Source organism: Myotis davidii, unplaced genomic scaffold, assembly GCF_000327345.1.
Source record: "Myotis davidii unplaced genomic scaffold, ASM32734v1 scaffold438, whole genome shotgun sequence".
NCBI lineage: Eukaryota > Metazoa > Chordata > Mammalia > Chiroptera > Vespertilionidae > Myotis > Myotis davidii.
Window position 1 is genome coordinate 2,604,460 of NW_006290031.1, and position 8,083 is coordinate 2,612,542.

The 8,083-nt window shown below is 39.3% G+C and overlaps 1 long non-coding RNA gene across 1 annotated transcript in view; it reads left to right on the forward strand.

The window, feature by feature from the left end:
* The first annotated feature begins 5,662 nt into the window (after positions 1-5,662).
* Positions 5,663-8,083, forward strand: part of LOC107182931 — a 7,682-nt gene continuing 5,261 nt past the window's right edge. The window contains exons 1-2 of the long non-coding RNA XR_001513692.1: positions 5,663-6,191; positions 6,458-6,568. This is a non-coding gene — a long non-coding RNA (uncharacterized LOC107182931). The remainder of the gene's footprint in view (positions 6,192-6,457; positions 6,569-8,083) is intronic.

Sequence of the window (8,083 nt, forward strand, 5' to 3'; positions counted from 1 at the left end):
TATAAGGTTGAGGAGATGCTATAGAAACTTGTGTTGTTTATATCAATTAGCCTGTGGTAAAACTGGTTTCATTATATGTCATTTAAAGTTGCAGAACATAGCAACAATGTTAAGTGAGGACTTACTGTACTACATTCTATCATATTCAGTCTTGGAATGTTTTGTAGAAAATGGACTTCAGCCAAATCTTAGCTGAAGACTGGTTGTAAAGATGAAGAATGCTAGTAAATACTTTGTGTGTTTTTATGTAAAATATTTTCTAAACAAATTTGTTAAAGTATTTGTCTTCTGTATTAATATATATATTATATGAATATATATATGAATACACATATTCATATATATATGAATCATTTGAGCCTGAGTTCAGAAATATACACTTGTGAATACAGAAACCATAAATATTCATGCAGTGAAAATTATATAGTATGTTAAGAAAAATGAGTAATTTTGTGTTTTGGACTCAAAATAAACTGTGTTCTACAGACAATTCTTCATTTTCAGTTGAATGTTTCTAATTTTCAGGCAGTGTGTTGGGCAGGTGTTGAGTAAGGGGACGGGAGCTGTGATGGTGTTGTTGCTGTTGTTTTCCCCTTAGCCACTATTTCCCTAACTTGCCTGATTATTAGAACAACTTGGGATGCTAAAAATACAAAACCTTGGATTCCAGTCTAAACCTACACCCACTGGGCTAGAATCGAAAGAGAACAGGTCTCAGACTCTTTTAAAGTACTGAGGGCAGTTCTTATGATAGGCATGTTTGGGAAATACCACACTGATTTTTCAAATTATATTGTACATCTTTGACATCCACTTAAAAGAGAAATGGAACTTTTTCCTTGGATAATTTGGATTTGATTCCCTGTATTTCACTTTGTATCACTCCCAAAACTTCCTGAGTTAAAAATCAGTTTCACATAAAAATCTATATGATTGAAAATTAATTTTTGCTCAGATTTTTATTTTTTTAATCATTTTTTAATATATTTTATTGATTTTTTTACAGAGAGGAAGGGAGAGGGATAGAGAGCTAGAAACATCGATGAGAGAGAAACATCGATCAGCTGCCTCCTGCACACCTCCTACTGGGGATATGCCTGCAACCAAGGTACATGCCCTTGACCGGAATGGAACCTGGGACCCTTCAGTCTGCATGCCGACGCTCTGTCCACTGAGCCAAACCGGTTAGGGCAGATTTTTATATTTTGATAGCATCTCCAAGTCAGCATAGGTTCCCAAGTTAAATCTATACTGTGTGTACTAGTCAGTAACTACTAGTAGTTTACTTCTACATGGAAATAAACCCATTCAGATACAGGCAAATTTTTAAAAACTTATGTGGGGTTAAGGTTATGTTTTCCTCATAGTAATTCTAGATGTTATTTATTTTATTGATTTTTTTTTTTTTTTTTTTACAGAGAGTTAGGGAGAGGGATAGAGAGTTAGAAACATCAATGGCAGAGAAACATCGATCAGCTGCCTCCTGCACACTCCCCACTGGGTATGTGCCTGCAACCAAGGTACATGCCCTTGACCGGAATCGAACCTGGGACCCTTCAGTCCGCAGGCCGATGCTCTATCCACTGAGCCAAACCGATTAGGGCTCTAAGATGCTGTTAAGTTGCTTTGAGCATAGTGGAAATAAGTCAATATTACAGTGATGGGTCTTTTTTGTCTAGTGAATTAAAAGCAAATGCTCATCGATAGCTTTTGTGTATGTTTCATAAAGATCAGGTATCAATTTGGTAGGTGATATTAATCACACAGATTATGATATATTTGTTGTGGCAAGAGAGTTCAATTAAAGACCACCAACCTTTTCTTTACTGTTTTCAGAGAAGATTCATCCTCAGGCAGCGTCAGAAAAGCCTGTGTCTCCTCACCACACTCCTGTGTCAGACAGTGAGACCCTGCGCTTTGCATTTGTTCTACCATCACCCGTGACGGAGCAAATTGGGTTGCCTGTGATTACTCCATTCAAGAGAGTACTTGAAGTGCCATGAATACTGGTTTAATCCCAAGAGATTTTTCTATCTTGCTGTGTCTGCATAGGACCCAATTATACAAAATCATGAAGTTCAATGTAAGAAGACTGATAAATAATTGCATATTTCTTTTGAAAGCATGATTTTAATGGCTACTAGTACATAGTATTGTTCCCAAATAAAATTTTGAATGAAAATGCAGGAAATTCCATATAGGGCATGGTGTCAATTTAGCTTAAAGAAAACTGAGGTAAAGCAAAGTTTAAAAACTAAAATAACTGCTTTAGCCTAGTTATAAAGTATGCTCAGTGTACAGAGAAGGATTATGAAAATAAGAATTTACCCAAAATCAAGAGTTAAGCAAAGTTAACCTTTTCCTACATCTCTCTCCATCCCTTTTTATGTATACAGGATCATACTCTATTCGCCAAGGATTCAGACTTGAGCTATCCATCCAATCATGCTGGGCATCTCTACCTGAAACGAATGCATAATGTTTTCCCCAATATGCTCCTGCTCTTGATATTCTGTCAAAGAGCTACAGGTAGGCCTTCCTACCTCCCTTCTTGTTCTCATCAAATTCATAGTCCCTGTTGGCAATTTAAAGCATACATTTTACCTTGTTTCCCTATTTACAGGCCTTCCAGGACTCCCTATTTCCTGAAGAATCAAGATATGGTATAGGCCCTTTTCTCACTTCTCGCTGTATTATCTGCTGCATAAAACAACTTGTACCTTCCAGAATGTACCCCTAGCTACTTACCCTGGGTAAAGTCCATTCTTTAGTCTGGATTATACTCTTTCCAAGTGAACTGCCCTTTAAGCTCTTTTGCTCAGTTTCAGAGACTCAGTGATACCAGGCCCCATAACATCACAGGTCCTATTGTTAAATTTTACTATGTTGTTTTGTAATCATCTGTCTCCTCAATAAGCCATGGACCAGAGCATACTCATATTTTAGGCCCAATGTTTTTCCTAAGCTTCATATAGTGCTAGATACCTAGTATTTGCACAAAATGTTTGTTAAATAACTAAAATGAGAGGGTAGGCTAATGTTGATAGTTTTTAAATGGCAGCTCCAAACATTAAGGACTGAGAAGAGAGCCTAGGAGCAGCACAGCTCGTTTTTGTTGGATTTGCAAATAAGAATTTCAAGGTTTTAAAAATATATATAATTAACATTTTATATTGAACTAGAGGCCCGGTGCATGAATTCCTGCACAGGTGGCATCCCTTGGGATGGCCTGTGGGGATTGAGCCCCAGCCCGTGCCACCAGCCTTACAGCCCTGCAGCTCCACCTGGCACCCTGCCTTGGCCTGGTGCCACCCCCTCACCTGCTCCGCCATCCTGCCTGCAGGGCGATCTATCTGGATCAGAACCCCCACCCAGCTCCCTCAGCACCTGGGAACCAGACAGCAGCCCTGCTCCCCGCTGCTGGTCGCTGTCTGCGGGGCAATTGGCAGGGTGATCGGACCCCCACTTGCACCCGCCTTGGCCTGGTGCTGCCAACTCACCTGCTCCACCATCCTGCCGCCACAGCCCTGCTCTTGTTGGGGCCCATTGGGGCCGGCAGTGCCTTTGCTGCCAGCAGTGTTTCGCCAACACCTGGCACGTTTTGTGCCGCACCCTGGTGGTCAGCACACATTACAGCAAGCGGTTGGGCTCCCGGTCAAGGGAACAATTTGCATATTAGCCTTTTATTATATAGGAGGATAATTGTTCCTTGTGTAAAGAATTTTTCAGCAACCTAAAATTTTAGCCCACATTTTATGCTGTGAAAGAACTCATGTCTTTTTAAATTAAACCATATCAAGGAATTTGAACAGTTTTTGTGCTATAAAAAAAAGAGCCCTCGCCAGTTTGGCTTGGTGGATAGATAGACCATTGGCCTGTGGACCGAAGGGTCCCTAGTTCAAATCCAGTCAAGGGCACATGCCTGGGTTGTGGGCTCAATTCCCAGTGTGGAGCGTGCAGGAGGCAGCCAATCAGTGATTCTCTCTCATCGTTGGTCTTTCTCCCTCTCCCTCTGAAATCAATAAAAATATGTTTTTTAAAGAATAAAGTTGGAAAACCAGTGGACTAAATGATCTCTAGTATCCTATCAGTTTATGAATATAATTCAAGGGTAGAACTGTGCCATCTTATAAATATCTAGCAATGCTGTATGACTGCAAAGCACAGATTTGTCTACCTGACATCTGGCTGCAGTGCAACCCAGACCTGAGTGACTAGCTAGTCGAAATTGTTTTGCAGCAACTACAGCTTACAGGCTCTCTGGGGTAATGAAAAGAAAAACGGAGAAAAGGAAAGGACTCCCAGTTATTTTCCTCATAACTAAAAGCACTCATCAGTGCCTTTGAAATCCCACCCAGGGAGTCCTTTGCTCTCCTCCACAATGTCCTCCCACTCTCCACCCTCTGCCCCCACCACTGCATCAGAGGCACACCGCAGCTCCTGGTCTATTTCAATGATTATTTAGAAAAAGACAAATTGAAGTGAGAAGCAGGTTTAAGTTTGATCTTGCCAAAGACACTGCAATGTAATCAAAGTATAATGAAGACAGTCCAGCCTACTACATTTGCCTGGGAAGAAATGCCTTACTTGTCGGGGAATACCTATGCCCTCACAACTGTGCTAAAAGAGAAAAGCAGGATAAGAGGAATACATAGCCTTTTATGTGAGAAATCTAAGACCAAACTGTTAATTCCTTCTGTGTTTTAGCTGTGTCTATAGTGGAAAGTGTTTAAGCCTTGAAGCAGGTGTGCTGTTTTTTGGTGACCTCAAGCAAGTTTCTGAGCCTCATTTTCCTCATTTGTTAAAAGGGACTAACAGTATCTGCGTCACAGGTGAGAACAAGATAAAGGCCATCAACTCCATGACATATATTACATATTCCCTTCATCTACTTGGCAGGTAGAAAGACATTTAAGTATCTTTTCAGGTGGCATATAATTTTCTAATTTAAAGTAACAATTGGAATAACCTTTTGTTAAATTGATAGTCCTAAATCTGAAAAATGTTTCCCACAGTCAATCAGGAACAAAGTATTGATTTATTTAGGGATAGCATTAATACATTATTAAAGTTCAGCTATAATGTCAGGAGTCATAGATCACATTTATTAATATTCTTACATGCCCAACTCAACTTATTTAGAATCTGGACTCCCATGAAATGGAGGTTATCCTGAAATCATTTGCATAATTTAATCGCTGGATGAGATTTCAAAGATGGAATGATGTGACTATATTAAATTGAGAACACCTCATTACTGAGCACCTTCATTTCAGAACAGTAAACATATCGTGCATATGTTAACTCTAGGAGCAAAATTGAAAATGCTACATTGCAACAAAGAATTCAGTACCATTTAGCTTCAAAGATTTGTCCACATTGTTTTAGTTAACCTTATTTCAACTGCCATAAAATAATTCAGAATCATCTCATAACCCAACTTGTATTAAGCAAAACTAATGACTAGGGTGCTCGCTCTCCTGGCAGTGGGAGTACACCCAGGCCTGTGCCTTTTCCTCTCCCTTTCCCCTCCCTGCCCTAGGCTTGTTAACATTGGCTTCCTCACTCCCAAGCTCCAAGGGCCCTTCCTTTACCTCTATAACTTGTTTCCTAAGTCCATTTCTTCTAGGAATTACTTATACCTCTGTGATTACCAAATAAATGTTCTCTTACAAAACAAACAAAAACCCCAGCTAATGATTAGAATAGCTAAATATATTGCAAATGTACTATTCAAAGATTTTCCTCACATGACTGGGTCTCTTAAAGCAAATTAAAATTTCAATCATCCTAAATGTAAAAATCTTACATATCTAACATATTCTTGAGCAGTCAGAACTTAGTTCAAATTGGAATTTACTTATGGTTAACTACATGTCAACTTGGCTACTCCATGATGCCCAGTTGTTTGGTTAAACACTAGTCTAGATATATGTAATTAACATTTACAATCAGTAAAACTATCCTTCATAATCTGGGTGGATCTCATCCAATCAGTTAAAGACAATAGGAGCAAAGAGTGTGGTTTCCCAAAAAAACAATTCTGCCTCAAGACTGCAACAGAGAACTGCCTGAGTTTTCAGCCTGCGGACCGCCCTGTAGATTTTGGACTCAAGGCTGCACATCAGCGCTTACCTGATTTCCAGCTGGATTGTCCTACAAATGTCAGACTTGTCAGCCCCCACAATTGTGTGAGCAATTCCTTAAAGTATTTTCTCATTATCTATCGATCTATTGGTCTGTGTCTCTGGTGAACCCTAATACAGTACTATTTTGTAATTGTTGGTACATGTGAGATTTTTAAAGTTTTAGTTCATTTTCATAATTAAATGACAGATCTCTCTTTATTCAGTACTTAATATTTCATCTCATATGGCCACCTGGGCTTCAGTTTCTAAACTGACAAGCATTTCAGCCATGAAGTATAATATTTTTAATATGCCTCCCATTGTTTCAGATAAAAATCTGAGATAACTTTTCATCTACTCTCTGAAATAAGATTTCATCAGAGGTCATGAGCCTGCCCGAGAGGAAAGATGAACACAGTCCTGCTCTTAATGATGCCAAGGTCAGTGTAAAAGTTAGAAGAGCATAAGGTAGTAGTTTTATTCAAAACACTTAAATTGACCCCAAAATTGATCTTTAAAATATTTTTTAAATTATAAAAACAGAAGTAACAAAAATCACTCCCTTTGGGGGGAAAAACCCTAAAATATTGCTGCTAATGTATTGTTGAATTAATGCTGCCTAACGACAACCATGGTTTTGTTTAGTGTGCATCCTCCTGATCGTTTTTTTAAGTATATATATTCATGTAGCTGTACCTGTGGAAACAGTGCAAAGCTTGAGTTCCAGAATCTGTAGACAGACTTCCTGGGTTTAAATCCTAGCTGGGTGACTTTAGGCAAGAGACTCACTTCTCCATGCCCTGGTTCTCAAATTTTTAAGAGATTATAACAGTACCCAATCCATTGTTTTTGGGGGGATTTTTGTGGGTTTTTTTTGAGGATCAAATGAGTTCATTTCTGCAAAGCACTTAAAACAGTGCCTGGCAAGTCATAAATACAATAAAAGATTAGTTATTATCATAAAATCTACCTTTTAAAAACTACTTCATCTCATTTTCCATACAATGATTTTAAGCAGTTCCTTACTACTTAGAATATTTACATTTACCCAAATAGTTTACCCCTTTTTTTATATGATTCATCAAACTAAAGTATGGGTAGGGGGAGTGCTTGATAAACAAAAAAGCAGGTATATATGTGCACAGATGTCTGGATATCAGTGAGTTACCGCTTTACTGTCTTGAGTGACAAAGGGAGACAAATGATTGGTCCAGTTGAAAGTGATGTTTACACTGCAGATCTGCTTCCTTTTGAAGTTCCCTTTCCAGTGCATGTTCTCTTGTGAACCCAAAAGGATTAGGATTGCTGCCCAGAGGACAAGGTGAAAGGGCAATGTGCTTCTCTGATCTTCCTGGCATTACCTCAGGCTGCTCCTTAAGTGTAGACACAGCTCCTGGTAGGAGGCCTGATAAGAAGCAGGCATTCAGCAAATGTTTTCTGATTAAATAAGTAAATGGATGATACCTTTACTTTTCTCATGGGGGGAAAAACTTTTACTTTTTAAAAGGTGGGGGAAGGGTTTCTGTATTATCACTATCAATTTCTGTCTCTGTTCCCTCCCTCTCTTAGATCCTCACCCTGTTGCATGAGCCCTTAGGAATAGAAATTGAATCTTTATGTATATAGCTCTAGACAGTATCCTATCTAATAAAAGAGAAACATGGTAATTGGTGTACGACCGCTACCCTTCCCATTGGCTAATCAGGGCAATATGCAAATTAACAGAGTCAAGATGGCGGCCGGCAGCCAGGCAACTGAAAGCTAACATGAGGCTTGCTTGCTTTAGTGATGGAGGAAGCCAAGCTTCCCCGCCTGCCCTGTAGGCCTCTCAGCTGCACTCTAAGCAAATATGTTACAAAAATAGAAGCTAAACAAAACCCCAGGCTTCAGCCAGCAGGACCGCAGCATTGTTTCAAATACAGTAGGGTAAACAAGGCCAGAAGCCTGCTTTCAGC